This window comes from Dermacentor silvarum, chromosome 1 (assembly GCF_013339745.2).
Source record: "Dermacentor silvarum isolate Dsil-2018 chromosome 1, BIME_Dsil_1.4, whole genome shotgun sequence".
Taxonomy (NCBI): Eukaryota; Metazoa; Arthropoda; class Arachnida; order Ixodida; family Ixodidae; genus Dermacentor; species Dermacentor silvarum.
In genome coordinates, this window is record NC_051154.1 from 74,344,018 (window position 1) to 74,365,706 (window position 21,689).

A 21,689-nucleotide genomic window follows, 5' to 3' on the forward strand; every position below is an offset into this window, starting at 1 on the left:
CCACGGAAGAGCGCACGAGTTAAAAAAACTCCGTTGAAGCTCGGGACTATGCGTTACGCAAGCGATATTTTTTTTTTTTTTTTTTTTTTACATCAACCGGGGAAATGTTGTATAGGAAAGAAGATGAGGATAGTTGCGGGGGGACATGAAATAAAGAAGATGATGTTCAGGCATCGAATGCATCGTTCCTCTGTGTTCTAAATACAACAGTATATATATATATATATATATATATATATATATATATATATATATATATATATATATATATATATATATATATATATATATATATATATATATTGAAAGACGGAAGACGACCAGGACAGGCAGCACTGGCAGACCCGTTTATTCCACCGGCACGGCCGAGGCTCAAACACGAAGAAGAAGAGAAACAGGATGATGATGGCTATATACAAATGAGAACGATGAAGTACGTGAAATGTGCTTACATGCTTACATATATATATATATATATATATATATATATATATATATATATATATATATATACAGGGTGTTTCATTTTAGCTGCACCAAATTTTTTAAAAATTGCCTGTGGCAGATAGCACAATTATAATCCTTGATCTAAACTACTCGATGAGGCGGCCATTACTTCCACGAGAAATCAAAACGCCTAATTGAGTAATTAGCATAATTACACTAGTTAACTTTTTAATTAATGATTTTACGGCACATCTTTCAATCTACGAATTATAGCCGCTGAGTTCGCAAGGCGTATCCACTTGGAACGAATTCTCAGGACTGAACCAGTTTCAAGATATTAATATTTAACGTGTCCGACGAAATGTATGGGCGTTCCAGTTAACTTTTTGAGGAAAACGCTGTTTTATGCATTGAAGCACAAAGTTAACTCGAACGCCCATGCATTTCGTCGGACACTTTGAAAATTATTATCTCGAAGCTGGTTCAGTCCTGAGAATTCGTTCCAAGTGGATACGCCTTGCGAACTCAGCGGCTATAATTCGTAGATTGAAAGATGTGCCATAAAATCATTAATGAAAAAGTTAATTAGTGTAATAATACTAATTACTCAATTAGGCGTTTTGATTTCTCGTGGAAGTAATGGCCGCCTCATCGAGTAGTTTAGGTCAAGGATTATAATTGTGCTATCTGCCACAGGCTATTTTTAAAGATTTGGTGCAGCTAAAATGAAACACCCTGTATGTGTGTGTGTGTGTGTGTGTGTGTGTGTGTGTGTGTGTGTGTGTGTGTGTGTGTGTGTGTGTGTGTGTGTGTGTGTGTGTGTGTGTGTGTGTGTGTGTGTGTGGTGTGTGTGTGTGTGTGTGTGTGTGTGTGTGTGTGTGTGTTTTACTTATACCCCTGTCACACGGCAGATCTAATGTCATTTCCAATGAATGACATTCGCTCGTAATGTCATTTGTTTGCTGTCACACGGGAAAATGTAATGGCATTCATTGAAAATGACATTTGCAAATGAATGAGTTCGCCGAACTCATTCGCATTCGGTTTGGAACCTAATGTGTAGTCTCAACACCAGGAGCCTACCAATCAGCTTCGCAAACAGTGCATGTTTTTTTATTGTTTAACAAAAATAACTTTTGTTTTGTCAATTTTTATTGCATAATGTTCTACTTTCATGGCATTTAAGTACACCACAGTGCATAATTGCCGAAAGCTACTCTCAATCCAGTGACTAGGCGGCCGTCTTTGGCTTTGGCTGTGGCACGGTGGCAGTCGTGTTTATTCGCGCCAGCCGTAGCCAGCAGCGCGCACTTCGCAGGAGCCGCTTGGTTAAACACGTGCGTATTTTGCGATGACACCAAACCAAGAAGACTGTGATGTGGACATTAGGAGCCGCACGCAGTGGTCCGAAGGGGAAACCCACACACTCAGCTATGTGAATGAGTTTGTGCACAGCCGCTCTTCGTACTCCCTAGAAATCGCTTCTTGCGCTTCCAACTCGAGGTTCAGCGATGTCTGGCCCGCATGCAAATCAGAGCAGCGATTACACGCAACTGCCGTTCTCGTGCTTCTTCAGCAGACATAGCGGTAGTTCTAGATACCGTAGCGGTAGCGCCCGTAGTGCTTTCCGCCATGTTGTTTGCCTGATATTTGGCTTGGCTTGACTAGACTTAGTTGCCAGTGTCGACGAGTTAGTGATCCATAAACACAGTGTGAAAGGGAGGGTCACTCATTGCAACGGATTTTAGCATACTACAAAATAATCATCGCACTAAATTAGGGAAACGACACTATTATTGTGTCTCTTTTTTTTACTATCGTCATTGTCATCATTTTCAAATGACATTAGTTCTCGCCGTGTGACAGCGCGCGGTGAAAATGACATTAAACCCCAACAAATGTCATTCGTTGGAAATGACATTAGATCTGCCGTGTGACAGGGGTATAACTAACATTTTTAAGCCTACAAAATGAACTGAAATTACTGCACTGCAGTTGAATTATCGCCCAGGCGGACATCATTTGAAAGAAAAACCAAGTTAATCAATTGACTACTTAAACTAATTGCATTAATTAACTTCATAGCTGCAAACGTTATGTTTATGTTAGAGAGTTGAAGGGAATCGTCATGAAAGTCTAGTAATAGTTCTTGTACATTTCAAAATAGCCATGTAGGACGAAATAACTGGCGTCAAACTATTCGTTCAATTTACGAGTGCGGCGCCGCGAAGCGCGGCTCTCCGTCCAACCCGTCCGTCACATAAAAATCTGGCGTCAAATGAAGCTGCCGTCGCACTTCCTTCTTCCCATGAGCTGATTCCGATTGGCGTGGTTTGCGCAATTCGCGAATTGACGCCTAATTAGTCATTTAAGCAGCTGGGGCGATACACAGCCCTCTTTATCGGGCGATATGGCGAAGCTTCATTTTATGCCGCTCTATCTACGTCAAAGGGAGTACGTTCCACAGCCAGCCATCTTAATTAAAATTAATTAAATTGTGGGGGTTTGCCAAAACCGCGATATGATTGTGAGGCACGCTATAGTGCGGGACTCCGGATTATTTTGACCAGCTGGGGTTCTTTAACGCATAACCAATGCACGGGCGTGTTTGGATTTCACCCACATCGAAATGAGGCCGCCGAGACCGGGATTTGATCCCACGACCTCGGGCTTAGCAGCGCCACACCAAAGTCACTACGCCACAACGGTGGGTAGCGAGCCGCGCTTTACGGTGCCACATATGCATAATCAGGCAAATTAAACGAATGTTTTGACGCCAGTTATTTCGGTCTACATGGTTTTCAAAAGCAGAAACACTGAACTAGACTCTCATGACGATTCCCTTCAGTTTTCCAATATAAACATGTGCCGTAAAGTTTAGAACTAAAAATAATTCGTGTAATTAGTTTAATTAGTAAATAAATCGCTTTCGATTTTTTAGCAAATGATGTCAGCCTGAGCAGAGAATTAATCTGCAGGGAAATGATTCGAGTAAGTATTGTAGGCTTTCTTTAAAAAAAGTGTTCGAAGTAAAAGAAATGGATGAGGTTTAACTCTTGTAAACCTAGTTATCACGAGAGAAAGGTCTGATTGGCTTGGTTTTGCAAAGACTATCCACACAGTGTTTCATTAATGCGCGCTTCCGCGCTTGGTAAGCTGCTCTATAACATGATAATCTGGCCTCCCTTTGCTCCGGTGTTTCCGCAGCCAACTTTGTCTTTGCTTGAGATTTCGCAGCCTGTCGTCTAGCTCTATCTACTGGATGATTGGATTCAGCCAGTCGCTTGCGCTGAAACGCACGCACAGACGGCCCAGCCGGCACGCCATCCATGGCGAGACTCATCGACCAAGTGCCGGCGAAGAAGCCGTTAAACCCTCGCCTAGTCACGTGGTACCGCAGCGGCGAGACTCCGAGCGAGCGCAGCTGCGACGCCTCTCCGCAGCGGATGACATGGCGTGACGTCACACCTTCCACACTTGCGATCCGGCGGCTCAAGGTCATTGCGACGCAATGAATGACCTTGCGAGACATGGCGTAAAGTAGAGCTTTCGCCCTAAAAATTCAGTGGCATTCCACTCTGTGAAGGTAGATGACCAGCCAAGCTGTGCATGTGCTGATTGACTGCCACAAAAGAGCGCATAATCTAAGCGCGCGCCGCGCATCACTCAAGCCAGCAAAGAAGCAAGCCGGCCCCGCGGCAGCTTCGACAGAGGGAGAGAGCGCATACGCCACAGACAGCCGACGCGATCAACGGAGTCTAGAAGCTTCGACAAGATGCGTGAAGGCTACGGTAACGAGAGAGAGAGAAAGAGAGCGTGCCGAAACACCATCCCACCCGGCGAGCAAACAAAGACAGCACGAGTTAGAACTCCAACGACTTCGTTTGCAGCAGCGCACAGAAGCTCCCACTCAGGCAAGAGTCGATAGCACTGAAAGGGACGAAACTAGCTTCCGACTGAACCCAAGCAAGCTGCTTGTGGCATTCGATGAAAGAAAAGATGACCTGGATGCTTACTTGCACCGGTTTGATACGATTGCTAAAGGCCAGAATTGGCCAGAAGATCACTGGGCCACTGCGTTGAGCACGTGTTTGAGTGGCGAAGCACTTAGTGTGTACGGTAAGCTGACGCCAACGGATGCCTCCAATTATGGAAGGGTGAAAGCTGCTCTACAAAAGAGATTTAGGTTCACCGTAGAAGGCTTCCGAGATAAGTTTAGGACCGGAAAGGCCGACTGCTACGCAATTTGCCCCGCGGCTGTGTCACACACCCCGTGAACGAGGCGCCAACGCCGGGCCAAATTCCACAGCCGACTTATCAGCTTCCGAAAATAACCCCACGAAAGCAAGGGACAATTAGTAAGGGGCCCTCAGGTGCGCCAGCGAACGCCGGTTGTGGTCCACAGACAAGGCAGTTACAGACACACGTGCACACTTTGGCTAGACACATCACAATACAATTCAGATGGGCATTAACAAAACAATGGAAAATAATTAACGACTAGCACTTAGAGTCCAACACGTAAAGTACAGAATGAATAGGAACACGAAGTGTCCAATCGTATTCGCCCGTGCTGGTCTTGAGCCGCACGATCTCGGCGTAGCTCGTAGCAAATCTTGAAGAATGAAGTTCTTCCGGAAATGCAGACGCCCGATGAACTCGTCGGTTAGCTTGCCGGGGAATCCGCTTCTTCCGCAGACGCTCAGTCTTCACGTCACATCTCTTCACCGGCGCGGTCTGATCCCCCTTCCGATTCCCGTACGGCGCTTTTATTGCGTTCGCCGGCGCTTCTGGAACCTTCGGACGGAGTTGTGATCCCGTAGCATGAACAAAGCCTGGGAATCTTGTAGACATTTCTCGCGTTTTCGGCCGCGGCCGCCGAAGCGTCGTCGAGGAGGGTGGTGACTCATCAGTAGGCGTAAGCCGGGTTGCCGTGCTCCCTCTCTCTCTTTGCTCGCCGGGTGACACCCGCGCTCTCTCTCGCTCGCTCGTTACCGTCGCTTTCGCGTATCTTGTTTTTGTTTATAAATGCTGTTGATCGCGTCGGCTATCTATGGCGTATGAGCTCTCTCCCTCTGTCGAAGCTGCCGCGGGGCCGGCTTGTTCCTTGTTGGCTTGAGTGACGCGCGGCGCGCGCTTAGATTATGCGCTCTTTTGTGACACTCAGCCCCTATTTTGATAGGTGGACCGAACTTTCAGAGACTGCACAGGAGTATGGTGCACTTAGAGAACTTCTGATCACGGAGCAATTCCTCATCAGTTTCCACCCGAGCCTGTCACTCTATCTGAAAGAAAGGAATTAGCTAAGTCGCTTGAAGATATGCTGGAATTGGCAGACCGATTTTTGGAAGCGCAGGAAGGCACCAATCTCTCCAAGATCAAGAAAGAGGGGCCAGAGGACGCAAAGAAACCGGCATCCAACGAAAGAAGAAATCCTCAGAAGCCTGTTCTGAGGTGTTACCTTTGTAACCAACTGGGCCACCATGCCAGCAATTGTCGGAGCGATTTTATGCGCCCGAATGAGGTCAAATGTTTTCAATGCGGGCGAACTGGTCACAAAGCCGATACATGCCGCAACGGATGGAAAGAAGTTCCCCAGGCATCATGTGTGTATGCCCCGCCAAAACATCAAGTAAAAGACATAAACGCCGGCTTTGTAGAACTCCGAGACGGAAAAAGAATTCCAGTCGTTAATGCTGTGATGACACAGCGCCCAGAATTTCCCGTTAAAGGAATGCCTGTACTTGCCGGAAAAATGTCAGGAAAACAAATCACGGTGTTACGAGATACCGGCAGCAGCATAGTGATCGTGCGAAGGGACTTGGTCAACGACGAGGAGCTCACGGACGAAACCATGCAGTTTAGTTTACCTGGTCGACGGTACGGCTAAGAAGCTTCCCGAAGCCAAGATTGAGGGCGAGACCCCCTATTACAGTGGGAGTGTCACTGCTCTTTGTATGGACAACCCACTGTATGACCTAATCCTAGGAAACATCGAGGGAGTTTGAGCCCCAGACGATCCTTAACCGTGGAAGAGCTGCAGATCGAACCATCGACGATCGAAGAACCTCGCGGAAAACCATCAACAGCTGACGAGAACACCATGGCAGCTGTCACTGGAGCTCAAGCGAAGGCTCATGTAAAGCCCTTCCGGCCCCTTTCCACGCCCTATTCCGAGGGGAAACCGACCCGCACTCATAACTACGCGAAACACTACAATCGGAAAGTCAAGGACAGTAAATTCGAATTTAAATGCGTTGACGATTATGTGTGGTGCAAAGTGTTTTGTTGAGTGAACCGAGTGGTTATTCATGCATTATGAACAGAGTGCTGATTTGTTTGTGTTATGTAAACTACCCTGCCACAGTTTTGTATACTTGTTTCATATTTCTGCCTTGTTACGCGAGAGGCGTGTTACTGTGTAGTACAAGTGTACGTGTGTGACATGAGTTTGTACCCGATGTATCGCGAGTGAAGTGACGTATGAATTGTGGTGGACTGATTTATGGACTTACGGACTCGTGCGTAGTGGACTTTTGTGTGCGCTACTTTTGTGTTTTCTTGAATAGTATTGCACAATATTCTTAAAGTGCAGTGTCACAAAAGAGCACATAATCTAAGCGCGCCGCGCATCACTCAAGCCAGCAAAGAAGCAAGCCGGCCCCGCAGCAGCTTCGACAGAGGGAGAGAGCGCATACGCCACAGACAGCCGACGCGATCAACGGAGACTACAAGCTTCGACAAGATACGCGAAGGCTACGGTAACGAGAGAGAGAGAGAGAGACAGACACGTGCCTAAACACCCTCTCACCCGGCGAGCAGAGAGAGAGAGAGAGAGAGAGGGAGGACGACAACCAGGCTTGTGCGTACGGATGAGTCACCACCCTTCTCGACGACGCTCCGATGGCCGCGGCCGAAAACGAGAGAAATGTCTAGAAGATTCCCAGGCTTTGTTCATGCTACGGGATCGCGACGCCGTCGCAAATTTCGTGAAAGGCCGGCGAAGGCAATAAAAGCGACGTGCGGGAATCAGTAGGGGATCAGACCGCGCCGGTGAAGAGATGTGACGTGAAGACCAAAGTTGGTGAAGACTGGCCGTTTGCGGAAGAAGGGGATTCCCCGGCAAACTAACCGACGAGTTCTTCGGGGATAAACAGCTGCTGTTTATCTATCTCCTGTAAATACACCTTGTAAATAGTTTATACCCGTGACAATAATATTAAACTTATTTTTGCAAGTTGGCGGCCGGAGTGCTTGAAGCCTGCTTCACCTCTACCGCAGGTCGGCCCGGTTTCGCACTATCTTCGAGATCGACCCAGGTCAGAAAATTGCTCTGTGGATGCGACTCGATAGACAGAGATATGGGAAGCGGGCTTCTCACCGTTTCGCACGGTTCGTCTTCTTTTCGCTAACCCGAACGCCGACGAGGCGTTCCGGCAACGCCTGCGCCGCCGGCGCGGGCTCCGGCTCGGAGCTGACCTAATCATGGCTACGGAAGCAACTAGAGATTTCACGAGCAACGGGACGCTACACCGGCAAGCATCAAACGACGAAGACGGATGGACCTCACCGGGCCTGGCACGTCGACGGGGTGCCCAACCGAATATACGGAGGTGAGCAGACCTATTCTATATCCCCCCCCCCCCCCCCCGATGACGATGCAGACTGGCAAACGGTGCTAACGCTACGCCAACAGAAGCAACAAGCGGTGGAACGAAAGCGCGACAAAGCGCCAGCCAAAGACAAGCTCGAAGCGAACATGGACACCAAGAGACCACCCACTCCGAAAGGAAGAAAACTACCCAAACTCCCACCTCTACCAAACGACGATTTCAAGATCGTCATACGACTGCATCAGGGCTTACCCCTACGCAACATGATCACACATGGTCACACAATGGCGACAGCAATCATTGAAGCCTGCAACCATGAATTTTCTGGGGAACAATTTCTCCTGCGAATCAAGCCGGGCTCTAACATAGCCATCCTCTCTACTCCGCACCAAGAGGTGGCCATGAAAGCACGGGGACTTCGCTACCTGACCATCAAAACCACAGCGCACGCCGTCAAAGCATACGCGGCCACCGGGGAAGACACACTGAGAGAGGTGGTGCACGGCATGCCGCGACACACTCCGTCAGAGACCCTGCTTGCCAACATGCGGATTCGCACGCAAGGAGTCGAGTTGATCCAGGCCCGCATGATCGGCGATAACCAAAGTGCCACCCTGAAGTTCAGCGGCCCCATACTATCGAGAATCGTATATTGTTACGGAGGAGAACTCGGTCGAAGGTACGGCGGTCGAAGGTACGAGAAAAGAGTAGAAGATTCCCAGGCTTTGGCCATGCTACGAGAGCACGACTCCGATAGGAAAGTTCGAGAGCGCCTGTGGAAGCTATATAACCGCCGTGCGAGAATCATCAGGGGGAGTTCAGTCCGCACCGGTGAAGTGATGTAACGTGAAGACCGAGCGTCTGCGGAAGAAGGGGATTCCCCGGCAAGCTAGTCGACGAGTTCATCGAGCGTCTGCATTTCCGGAAGAAGTTCCTTCTTCGAGATTTGCCACGAGCTACGCCGAGATCGTCTGACTCCAGGACCAGCACGGTGAATACGATTGGACACTTAGTGTTCCTATTCATTTTGTAATTTACGTGTTGGACTCTTAGTGCTTGTCGTGAATTATTTTCTTGTGTTTGTTAATACCCATCTGCATTTTATTGTGTTAATACCCATCTGAATTTTATTGCCTAAGTGTGCAAGTGGTGTGTAACTGCCTTGTGTGAAGAATATATTTTGTTGTGTTTTGACAACTCTGGGCTCTGACTCGGTCTTTGGACAGCAACCGGCGTTCGCTGGCCCACCAGAGGGCCCATTCTTAATTGTCCTTGCTTTCGTCGGATTATTTTCGGAAGCTGATAACTCGGCTTTGGAATTTGGTCCGGCGTGTGCGCCTCGTTCACGGGGTCTGTGATAGTGGGGTATATGAAATATATGTCGTACTTGAGTTGAAGGGCAGAAAAAAGCTGCGGAGGCGCCTTGACCGTCACTGTGTACAGATGCATCTGTAAATACTTGAAGGTACTCTAGAAATCTCTCTAACATGTGCGACTGAGCCTATTGGAATATGGCCGAAACAGGCATATCAGACTTTTTGTGTATATCAGGGATTGTAAGGTAAATGGGCAGTACGCGTTTGATGATATCTTGCGGAGGCGAAGGCGTAACTGAAGCATCATGTTCAGAAATGTCAGTAATGTTCATATATAATGCCGCCATTGTTCCAATGCCAGAAAACGGGCGGTGAATCAGACGATCAAGGAGCATTTGACCATTCGATGCGCGGTGCAGACACTCAATATGATATAGAGCTCTCTGGTCTGCTTGTAGCCTTAGAGGTAAATGATGTGGTTCAGTGAGTAATGGAACTGATTGCGCCTCACGAGGTAATCCCAGCATTGGTCGAAGGGCAACGCGATGATCACGTTCCAGTTGGGCCATCAAACTAGGTGGGACGTTCAGGAATGGTAACGCATACATCATGCCTGAGAGTACAGATGATTGGTACACCTGCAGAGCTGTTGTTTTGTCATAGCCAGCACCTCTAGCAGTCAAGGCGGCCACATACTTAAGGATAAATTGCGATTTGTTTCGTACGAATTTAATGGCAGGACGCCAAGAGATGCGATCATCCATAATTAAGCCCAAATAACGGTGTTGTCGCACCTAAAGTCCCTAGATTTCCTGCTTTTTAAAGAAAGCAAAAAAAATCTAGGGACTTTAGTCGCACCCAGCTTATCGGCGTTTCGTCAAGGTACAGTCGGCTCATTGTTCGACGAGTGCATTGTTTAGGGTGGTATGCTATTGCAGCCGACTTAGTAGGTGATATCTGCAGGTCAACTTCACCCAAGTACTCCGAAGTCGCGTTCAGAGCTCTTTGCAAGCTTGCACGAAGCCGCGGGCCAAGGTGCGAAGGGCCGCTTATCCACAGAGCAATATCATCTGCATAAATAGCTATGCTCACAGGGAAGTCACTGTCTCGAGGCAAGCGACTTGGAAGCGCGGCGAGTACTGTGTTAAACAGCAGGGGCGTAGCCAGAAATTTTTTTCGGGGGGGGTTCATCGGCCCGACCGCGGGGGGGGGGGGGGGGGGGGGGGCAAGCGTCTGCTTTCCACTACGTGACGTGATCGATAATAAGTATCGGTAGTTTTAAGCACACTCTATGGATGTATATCAAAGACATGGGACCTCCCCCCCCCCCCCCCCCCCCCTCGCGTGTGTATGTGGCACTGTGTGCTTGTGAAGAAATTTAGTAAAAAGTAATGTAAGCTCAGTAAAATACAGTAAATACGACAGGTACAGTGGGCGTTTGGAGCAACCGTCTCTCATCGCGCCACTGAATGGACCAGTCTTCGAAAACGCATCATTGAGACGACCCGCCCGATCGGAGAAGACATCATTAATTGTTAATCTCCGTTAAGCGCAGATGGCGTCGTCCTCGTCGGGGCGAAGTGCGTTTCACAGGTCAAGGACGGCTATACATGTGAAAATGCACGTGTTACCAGGCTATACCTACACCCATAGCAATAGCTTGTTCGCTGCGTCTTTGCGCTAGAAAACTTAAATACGCGCAAAAACGAGTAATGCTTTTTTTTTACGAAGCTTTCGTCGCCTTGCATTTCCTGCGGCAAGTGCATGGGCCGCTGTGTCTTCCGCTGTGTGCGAGTGTGCAGCCGTCATTTGCCTTTACGTCAACAGATTCAGAATTGTACAGAACATTTCACCACACTGCATAGTTATGGCATGTGTACGCATTTTAAGTAGTGCGTGCGAGTCATTTCTGCTTCACTTAGGCCGGTGCAAACAGAAAGTGGCCTTGTACCTCACAGAATCTCGACTGATTGGTGTACTAGTGATGCAGGAATGAACTCCGGTCTTGTTCAGTGCATAGTGCACACAATCAATTTCTCAGGACGCGTGAACTCCGACGAGAACTGTCAGCGCCTGCAACAAGAGTTTACTTACGCTGTACTGCGCACAGCAGTAATCCATACTTGTCGGCTGTCTGTTTCGTGCATTCTGTTGCGAGTCGGTGGAATTTCACTGCTCGCATCAACCGTTTCGTGTGTACATTGCTGGTTTGGGATTCCACAACACAACAGCAACTGCCAGCCTTTCGTAATTGCTGGTTTGGGATTCAGCAACACAACAGTAACTACCAGCCTTCCGTAGGGACGCAATCGCAAACGAGAGACGTTTTGCGCTGCAGACTATGGCTACGTTCACATTTTGCTACCACCGCGGCCGCGCTGCCGCTTTCGTCCACATCCAACTAGTCTGCGTACGTTTGTCGGCGTGGTGGCGCTCATTATCGCATTATTTCGAGCGGTATGTTCATTCACTGACCCACCCGTCATCAAAAGTGATCATCTTGCGCAATTTCGCGTGTCATCTGCGACCTTCGGTAAGTTCCTCGTTGGCGTTCTGTAATTCTCCTCACACGGGCGCGGTAGCGCTGTGTCACAGGTTGCTGCCTATAGGCGTGATTATATTTCTTTAATAGCTTTTATTTACAAGTTGTAATAACATTTCATCATTTCGTATTATTTTCGGCGCCTCCAGGACACGAAAGCGGCAACGGGAAGACCAAAGCTAAAACCCGGGCTGGCCCTTGTGTTGAGGCTCGCCGAAGCCTGCGCGTCCTACGTGAGACCTACGCTGCCAATCTATCGTCGCGACGAGAAAAGCACCCTGCGACTTCTGCAACATACCGTGCACGTGCGAGGAGAATTATGGAGCGCCAACGAGGAATCTGCCTAACTATTGTCTTCCATGGAAGTGGAAGAAGAAATGGCTTTTATACTTCTACCTACTTGTTTTCTAGAAATCGACAATGAATAAACGGAAGAAAAGAAAACCTCGGAAACGGCAGTGGTGGGCAACGTGGGTTCGCCTGGCTTTGCAAAAGTGTCAGAAGTTGGGTCACGCCAAGGCTTCGTTGCCGCAACTCCTGTCGCGCGACGTTGAATACTATCGCGAGTATTGCTGACAGTACGTTTGAGTGCCACTCTTGTCGTAGAGGAAGGGGTGGTTCTTGATCGCGTCGATCAGCATTACAGCCTACACTTTTGGTGCCATGTTCAATGTTACGACCGGAAGTTTATATGCTAGTGTAGCTTCCGGTCGAGCAGAACGACTTTCCGCCGCGTTTCCGCTTCGCCATGGCGAAAAAATCGGTCCGAGACCAATTTGGCTCGCCGCCTGTTTTTCTGCCTGTTTTGCCGCCTAGGCGGGCGGAGTTTTGCAAGATTTTGCCGCTTCCGGAGACCAAGTTCCTACGCGAACGCGGCCTAACCGTCACCTGAAGGGAAGCGGCGGAAATGTATACCGGAAATTTCGACCACCTGGGGACTTTAACGTGCACCTAAATCTAAGTAAACGGGCCTCGAGCATTTTCGCCTTCATCTAAAATGCGGCTGCCGCATTTGTTGCTTCATTTGTTGCGCATTTGTTGCGCATTTGTTGTTTCAGAATGCGGACGCCACATTCGCGCCCAAAACCTCACAGAGTGTCAAGGCCTAGACAAACACCGTGACAGTTTTTTTCCATATGCAGACATGATTCGCTGTAAATTACCAACCCAAACGGAAGCGCCCAGGAATGAAAGTGTGAAAGTAGCACCGGTTTCTTGAAATATGTCAGCGCGAAGCGACGAGAGAAAAGGGTGGGTTAGTGGGGGGGGGGGGGGGGGGGTGCAAAAAATTTCGGGGGGGGTTTGAACCCCCCCAACCCCCCCCTTGGCTACGCCACTGTTAAACAGAAGCGGCGATAAAACGCTGCCAAGTGGGACACCGCACTTAACAGTGCGGGATTCACTTGTTATTGCTCCGACACGCATGTTCATCCGGCGCTCCGATAGGAAATTGCACATAAAGCAAAGCAGACGACCCGAAATTCTCGCGGTTGCAAGAGCGTAAATAATCGTCTGATGCGGAACCGAGTCGAAAGCTTGCTGTACGTCTAGGAAGAGCATGTAGGCGGAAGATGAGGAGGAAACAACTTTATTTTGTTAATTTGCTTAGTGAGGGGTAGGCGGAGTGCTTGTTTCCTTTAGCACATTCAAGCGCTGAGACAAGGTCTGAAATGCTGCCGAGAGCTGAACGGCGGCGACGAAAACCGCTCATCACATCAGGGAAAATATTTATCTTCTCTAGCCTGTCTTCTAGACGAAACAGGACCATTCGCTCCATTAACTTGATGACATTTTCTTTCTCTTTACTTTTTCATGCGTGATATATTGGGTTTACCTTGTGTCCTCACTGAACCAAAGGAAGCAGCTTCTTTATGTTTTGTGACACAGAGGACCAGGTAATGTTTGATGTGTAGGTAAAGTTCAATATAGATGGGTATAATTGGGGCTTTCGCAATAAATTACGTATGCAGCGCTCTAGAGGGTTATGAGCCTGTCTAACGGGGCAGAATTGAGCTCACAGCCCTCACAGAACTATAAATGCCACAAAGACCAAATTTATAGAAAATTTGGGGTACGCTAGCTATGAAAACTTTCTGAGCGAAGTTAAATGAGGTTGGATCAAACACGGTCTTTGTAAAAAAAAAAATCTTATTTAAGTGCTAGAGCGTGTGATATGCTCGCTTCCAGCTATGCTTCCCAGTGTTCCGATATAGCTGTAGGTTACAACAGATTTATATTTCGTGGAAAAAGGAGGGGGGTCATGGTAAGTGCAATGTGCGATGAAACTTTCGCGTTCCTGGTTCAGTTAGAATTCCATTGCAAATAATTACTGAGCCGTCTAATTTCCTCCTATTTTCATGCGTCATAAGGCGTTCCTAGTTGGTTTCATCGATGCCCTCGGTGAACTAAACAAGACACTTTGTTTATATTTGGCGAAAATATAGGGCGCGGTATGGGCACTATGTAAGTAAACTTCAAAGACAGGGAACTGGTTATGATATTTGCAGTAAATTACGCAAGCACGCGATCCGGAGCTCTATGATTGCGTTTTAGCAGAATTGATCCTGCTGCGCTGGGAGAACTGTGAACTCAACCGATATATCAAAGCTAGCAAAATGTGAATGGGGGGGGGGGGGGGGGGGAGAGTAGGGAGATAAATGGTAAATGTTATGGCGAAGTGTCACGGAGCGGCATATTTTCGAGAGTTTTCGAGTGGTTTTGACGCCAATTAACGGCCGCCAAAAACGTCGTGTCCTCACTGTGCGGCATATAATTTCGAAAAAGCGACACGAAGATTAACTGACCCAAAGGTGTGCGTGTGCGTACGTGTGGTGCAGTGCCGGGGCTCGACCTTGGAGAGAGGCGAATCTACCGTCCTTCATCCCTGGTGAAAGGGGCGCCGCCAAGACTTTTGGGAGGAGTCATGAAATAATTAGGTGAACTCTGCATACCGGCAGTTCTCCTACATAGGGAACTAGGGAAAGGAGAGGATATTTAAGCGCAGGTTTTCGGCCCTGCTAATTAGTCTAGAAGCTGAACCTATGCGCTGCTGAGAAGCCGTCGGGGGGCTAGTGCCGTCCAGTATCGCCTGGGCCGCCTGGTCACGTCGGAACTCCGAGGAACCAGTTGACGTACGAGACGACAAACCAACGTCTGCAACGTAGCTCACGGTAGTTCGCCTCAAGTTAGCTCAACCTGCTTGAGAGAAGACATCAAATCTAGACTCCCGGGAAACCCAGCCCAGCAATCGCATCCACCTCGACAAGATCGGCCCGCCGGCATTCTTCGGGAAAGCTCTGCGCGCCGACTTCACGGTTTATGGACTTGCTTCTGCTGCCCGGCCACGCGTATGATATCGTTTGTTTTCTTTTGAACTTTGTTTTCATTTGAACTTTGTTTTAGTCAATTACTGTTAAGTGTATTCTTGTATATTTGATCCGCGCCCTGTTTCATTTGTATATCTACTGTTAATTGCTCGTATTTATTTGTCTTCATTATATATTGTGTTATATTAGGTTCAGGTGTGTTAGTCTGTCTTGTGTTAGTTTTAGTATTTTAGTTTATTAATTTGTGTATATTTATCAACCGATAAATATCTTTTTTTTTTTTTTTACTCCCGCTTCAGACTCTTTTCACTGTGTTTGCTCGAGTAGGGGACGACCAACCGGCTTGTATACCCCGTCCATCGACTTCGCGCCGACGGCGAACGGGTGACAGCCGTGACATAAACTGGCGTTCGCGACAGCACGTTCTGTACAAAAGCAGCACGGTGAACGGAGAACGATAATCGTGGAGATTGATCGATTAGTGCTACTGACACATTCTCGTGTAGTGTCGAACGCACGTCCATGCTAATTGTGAGCGCACAGTTTTTGGTGGTGTAGCCACATTTTGGAGGGAATGGAGTTCGAAAAGTGGATAGAACAAGGCAAACAGTTAGGTCTATATAGAGGGCGCCGAGTTGAGGGCATAGATTACGCAACAGCAGGGGCAGGCCCGAGAAGAGCAGGCGTTGGCCCGAAAGAAAAAGGAGAAAGAGCGAGAGTAAAGGGAGGAGAGAGCGAGTGGCGGCGAAGAAAGCGGAAGAGCGCGAAGTACATGTTGTCACAATTAATTATTCAGCTTATTCAAAGTGGCAACGAGAGCAGGGCTAGCAACGAGCACCTAGAAGTACAGGAGGAGCAGCAGAAATGTCAGGCGCCCGTAGAAGTCGCACGCACGGTTCTGCCGATGGTAGAAAGAGAGCCTAATCTTTGTGAGCCTAAATGTACACCCGTGAGCAAAAGTATACGGACCAGGGGTTGCGCGATAAAGCCGTTTTTTCCCCTCTGCCTGTGAACGAAACTTGAAATTGAGGACTGCACTCAAAACTTAGCATTGCGAACTTTTCAGTGTACCCATTAATTCCATTTTATGCTTGGTAATTACGAAGAAATTCAGTTTTTTCGGCGACCCTGTGGTCCCTATACTTTTGCTCACGGGTGTACGTTCACAGGTGATGCAGACCGTGGCGTAGTTGTTGAGGAAGCCGTTGTTGGGGACCGGATTGAGCGCGCCGAGACACCGTGCCAATGGAATGCTAGAGAAGCAGTTAGGTCAGCTGTGGACGTTTCGGCACAGTTATCTTGGGAGTACGCCGCGAAGGTAGCTCTTGCAGAAGTAGTCCGAAGTGACACAAATTCGTTAGGCAAGAGCACCAGTGTAGAGCTCAATCGGTCCTAAAAGTGCTCTAAAGCACAATGCGGGCAGGACAGCGCAGTTGTGGACAGCTCCCAAGTATGTGAGCCACGTTGCGCAGGAGAAAATACCGAGGGCATTGTCCCGAGGGGTTCGGGGCTCGCCGCCATTGAAGGTGGCATAGGTGGATAGCAAAATCTCGGTTGTCGCAAGGGATTGTGGGGTACGGCGTATTCTGCTACAACTTCCGGTTCGAGACCACGACGCCGTCTATGCCGCCGTCACTTCATGCCCATGCCAGTTGGTTCTTTATTCTATGCCCATGCTTCACGCGCTTTGTCTTTTATATACTGCGGAACTTTGGTGAAAAACCACGATATAACCACCGCTGGGCAGTTCCAAAACGTAGGTGTCAGCTATCGCTCCTTCGTACTTATGTTGGCGCCCTTAAGCCCAAACTGCATGAAAGCAATTTTGTGCGCGACGGCGACGAGCGACGGCTTCGAGCGACGAAACGGGCCGTCGCGCGAACAGATCGCTTGTTCTTGTCGCTCGATCGCTCGGTTCTGGAAGTCTAGAATTCGTCGCTCGGAAGTGCTATGAGCGACTAGCCAATAGCGCGAAGTCGGAACTGGATACACATCAGTCAAGTATATACTACCCATTGTCCCACGGAACGAGCAAACGACTAAATTTTGATACGTGTAGGCATAATGACGTAGTGCAAGACCTTTAGAAATATCAATGCTACTCTTTACACTAAAACACACCAACTTAAATTAATAAAGCACGCGTAACGCCAGTTTCGGCGAGTATTTGCTGCTTTCATACCGGCAACACCGGGGAGACGTCGCTCGAAGTCGTCGCTCGTCTCGTCGCTCGCATGCGGTACGACTTGTAGGCGACGAGTGAACGCGACAGCCATCTCCATCGCGTCGCTTGTCGCTAGACTCGTGTATTTTTATGTGGCAAGCATTTCATGCCCTAACGTGTTTGGGTCGCTTCAAATAGTCATAACGTCTATCAAGCGCAAACGGTTGTCGAGCGGATATAAACGTTCGTTAACTTAGAAGTAGTTTTTAATAAGTGGTAAGTCAACCTAATAAGTGGCTGTTAGTAACGCTTCCCATAACAAACGGTACAGTCGATCGCTTCGTCCGCTGTTTTGTCTGCAGCGGTGCCCAGCGCACGCCATGTCGTCGGCTGCTGTGCCTTCGCAGTCTCCCGTTTTTTTGTCAAGAGACGCATGTCGTGTATAACTGCAGAGATAAAGCACTGATTTAAGTATCTTAAAAGTGCACGAATTATTTTGACGTTACCTATCTTCCCTCTTTCGTGCAGCCTCAGTTGCCTTTTCGTTGTACCGGAATGAAGACGGCACATAATCAATGTGCTGAAGATCCTTGCTGGGTGCACCTGTGTGTATTTAACTGATTGTTAAAAAGGGGGTATTTGTACTAGAACGTTAGTAGACGAAGTTATTCGCCAAAACACTTGCCTGTGGCGAAATGATCTTCACATATTCTGGCTCCTACGTTCGGTACCCACAGCTCGCCGTTCACGGTCGCTCGTTTGACGGCAACTGCCCATTCACGTTTGTGCGCTTCATTCCATGGACAACGAAACACTTTTTTTTTCCTTTCACGGAAGAGTTCGCGCGCCCTAATGCCGAGCAGCCAACCACAATCACGTTGCTGAAGCATGTTTTCTTCGCGAACAGCGGGAAATCGCATTGTATACAAACTGCTGACAAGGCTAAACGAAGCAACAGAAGCGCTAACCCTCGAACTGGAAGTCGTTAGCTGACGACATCGTCATTTTGCTATCCATCTATTCCACCCTAGCATAGGTTTTAATACTAGTCCTAATGGCCAACGAAAATTGGCAGTGTAAAGGGACGAGAGGCAGGCTGGCAGCGTCGTCGTAACTGTAATATGGCCTTCTCGTCCCCTCTCTCTCTCTGGATTTTATTGCGATAGCAATTATATGGACACTTCAACCGGATTTCTGCCGTCGGCGTCGCCGTCGCCGTGAGGTTCCCTATAGATAAAATCTTCGCCGCGCGCCGTATGCCCGAGCGGAAGCGTGCAGGGACGCGCGCTATCACGGAGAGCGAACGCACTCAATCTCCCACGCGCAAGCAAGGAAGCGGGAAGCCAGCGCCGGAGGGAGCGGGGGGGGGGGGGGGGCGCACTTCTACTCTGCCAAAAACCGCGCTCGTCGCTCGCCCGCACAGTCTCTTATCTCAACACGGCTCTGACCTTAATGCGCTGTGCATTCGCCGCTCAGTTTCCGTTGAAGCGATAGACCGCACGTACCTTCGCCCGCTGCGGCGTATGCTTGCTGCCAGCGTTTTGACAGTCGTTGTCTGCAGTCATTCAGTGTGATCTATTCGTGTTTGTTTGTGCACGCTCACACCACGCTTGTTCATTCAGTTAGTAATAGTCGGGCCTCATTTTCCAACGCACGCTACACATGCAATGCTGTCCGGATCGGCAGTGCAGAGCTACAGGTGTGTCCCTTCCCACGCGCTGCCCAGGGGAAGCGCTTCTTATCAACACCACCGTTTCACACGCGCCTTCTCCTGGTCATCGAGTCTCTCTTCATGTCGGTCTACTTACGCCGCAGCACACCTGCTTACTTAATCAGCTCATGTTTACTACAATTCATATTGCTACCAAAGCCGCTCACCTTACTTCGTATGGCATTGCTGTGTTGCTCGTTTGAGGAGTGACTGCTTAGCCTCTAGTAGATGGGCGAGGCGACTATCCATGTTTTCCACAGGAAGGTCCTTGCATATGTGGTGAGTGTTACTCTAGATATCTTCCTTGATCTGGTCCACCACTCCTCAAGGTTCAGTCTGGTGGTTGGAGGTGGGCACTCATTCGTTATCTTGCGGAACTTATCCCAATCCGTGAAGAACTCATCCTGCCTCTTGGGGGTTGTCTGAAAGTGTGCAGCAAGGATATAATGATCGCTGCCAAGATCAACAGAAGCATTAGTCCATTCCGCCTTGGACAAATTCTTGACGAACGTTAGATCCGTAGTCGAGTCCCTGTACGAAGATGTTCCCAATCTGGTCGGAAAAGACTTATCAGTGACGAGCGTAAGGTCTAAGCCTGTAGTATTCTGCCATAACTCCTTTCCCTTGACCGTGTTTTACATGTAGCCCCACGTGTAGTGCGGGGCATTATAGTCCCCGGCTATCACCAAAGGATTAGTCCCTGCGAGGGGCGAGGTAACGCAACGGTCAATTCGCTCGCCGCTGCTGCCGTGCTTCGTCACTTCAGGCGAACGAGCAATGCATAGAAGTCGCGGAGGGGAAGGGGAATTCAGCACTGCAGAGAAGCCGCGCGGCCGCTGCCTGCCGCTTAGCGCTTCACAAACGCATGAGAATGGTCTTTTTGTCCACCTGAATGATAATTTTTCTCTGCAGAACGTATCATACGACCGCAGTTTGCCTCAATGCTGAACGTTGCTGCCGAATAATCGTATTTTCCGGGAACGTATTAACCGGAACATATTAACACATTCCTCTATGGGCTTATGTTTATTTTTCGCGATTGCGAACGTAGGAGCCGGGAAATTGTATCAGCGAGGTTCTACCGTATACTGTATCTCGCTGTCTTTCGAATAAAGTTGTTAGTAGCGCCTGTGAAATGTGTCTGCGTCTCTTCTTTGTAATTGTGGCTTCGCGCTACAATATATCATTAACCATAATCTCTTGACACTGTCAACTTTACGATGTGCTGGCATTCTTTTATGAGAAAATTCATTTACTTCAGGGACATTATGTTATACATCAAAGCACTTAGGTCTTTATGCTTTTCAGTACTTTGGTGTTGAAGAAGGCAGTAATTGTCATCACATGTTCTCGTTTGCATTGCAGATATTTTGAGCATTAGTTTTTGTTGCCGGCTGTATGATCAGCATCTGAATTAATTTTGTTGATTGCAGTTCACCACAACTAAAGAAATTATTTCTTGCTTCTTAGATGCTATCAGGAGATGTGTATTCATGTACTTATTTACTTTTAAACATCCTGAAGGTACATGTATATGTAGAACATTATAGAGGGAAGGAGCAGAAACAAGAATATTCATATAAATAAATAGTAAAGTATAGAAAATTATTGCATTTCATTTCTTACCTTTGTTTCATACCACATTTTCTCATAATGCCATTCCAATTGTTGCTTTGCTTCGGAGCAGCATGATCCAGGGTCGCATCGACCAGGTGAATCAGGTTCTCGAATTGGACAGCAAGGGACAAGGTGCCGCCCGGTACAATGCGCTGGACAAGTGGACGGCTCAACTTGGTACATTGCATCAGACCATCGTGAACAAGATCATGGCGTCGCATATGGCTGGCCTAGACCTCTGCCTTTCAAGCTGCGCGAGTCCTTGAGTGCAGCGACCACATTGTCCACCTATGAATGCCTTCTCTTCATGGCGTCCACTTGAGGTGCAACTTCTAAATCCTATCATCGCCGGCTCTGTGGCAGTGGCATTGTGTCAGGCTGGCACCTCGATCCTTCCTGGACTTGGGTCTAGCAACACTTGGGTACAGCCAACACAGACTTATAAATTGTCCATCTGTTGCTGTGGCTCACACAAATTACAGGCACACGAGTTTAATTCAAGCTTGTGCACCGATGTTTTTCTTTTTTACATGGGATACTTTCCTGCTGGAGAAGCAGAAGAAATGAGCGTACCATGCCCAGTGGGCTGGTGGTCTATGGTCATCATGGCAGCCGCATGTCATGACGCTCTTCACATTGCTGTAACTTTTAAAAATTATTCCTGTGACCCTTTTCTGGACATAATGGCAATGTTGAATCCGCCATTTTGCCTGCTATGGTTGGCTCAAGGCATGACCCCCCCCCCCCCTCTCAATTAGATCCTGCAGGAATGAATGGCGGGATTTGACTGTGAGGTAAGGTAAAAAAAATTCCCACTGATGACCTTTCTGATGGCTGATAGTCACTTTCGCCTGAGTTCACTCATTTTTAGCTTTCTGCACTGTAGTGCTGCAAAGTGCATATGGGGACACCTTGACCTTTGCGAACTGTCACAGAGCCCCGCATCTGCTGCT

At 48.3% G+C, this 21,689-nt stretch overlaps 1 long non-coding RNA gene across 1 annotated transcript in view; it reads left to right on the plus strand.

Annotated features, from left to right (window-relative positions):
- The window catches only part of LOC125939725 (uncharacterized), a 41,933-nt gene extending 20,738 nt beyond the window's left edge, over window positions 1-21,195 (plus strand). Inside the window, exon 2 of the long non-coding RNA XR_007467602.1 lies at window positions 20,807-21,195. This is a non-coding gene — a long non-coding RNA (uncharacterized LOC125939725). The remainder of the gene's footprint in view (window positions 1-20,806) is intronic.
- The last annotated feature ends 494 nt before the right edge of the window (window positions 21,196-21,689 follow it).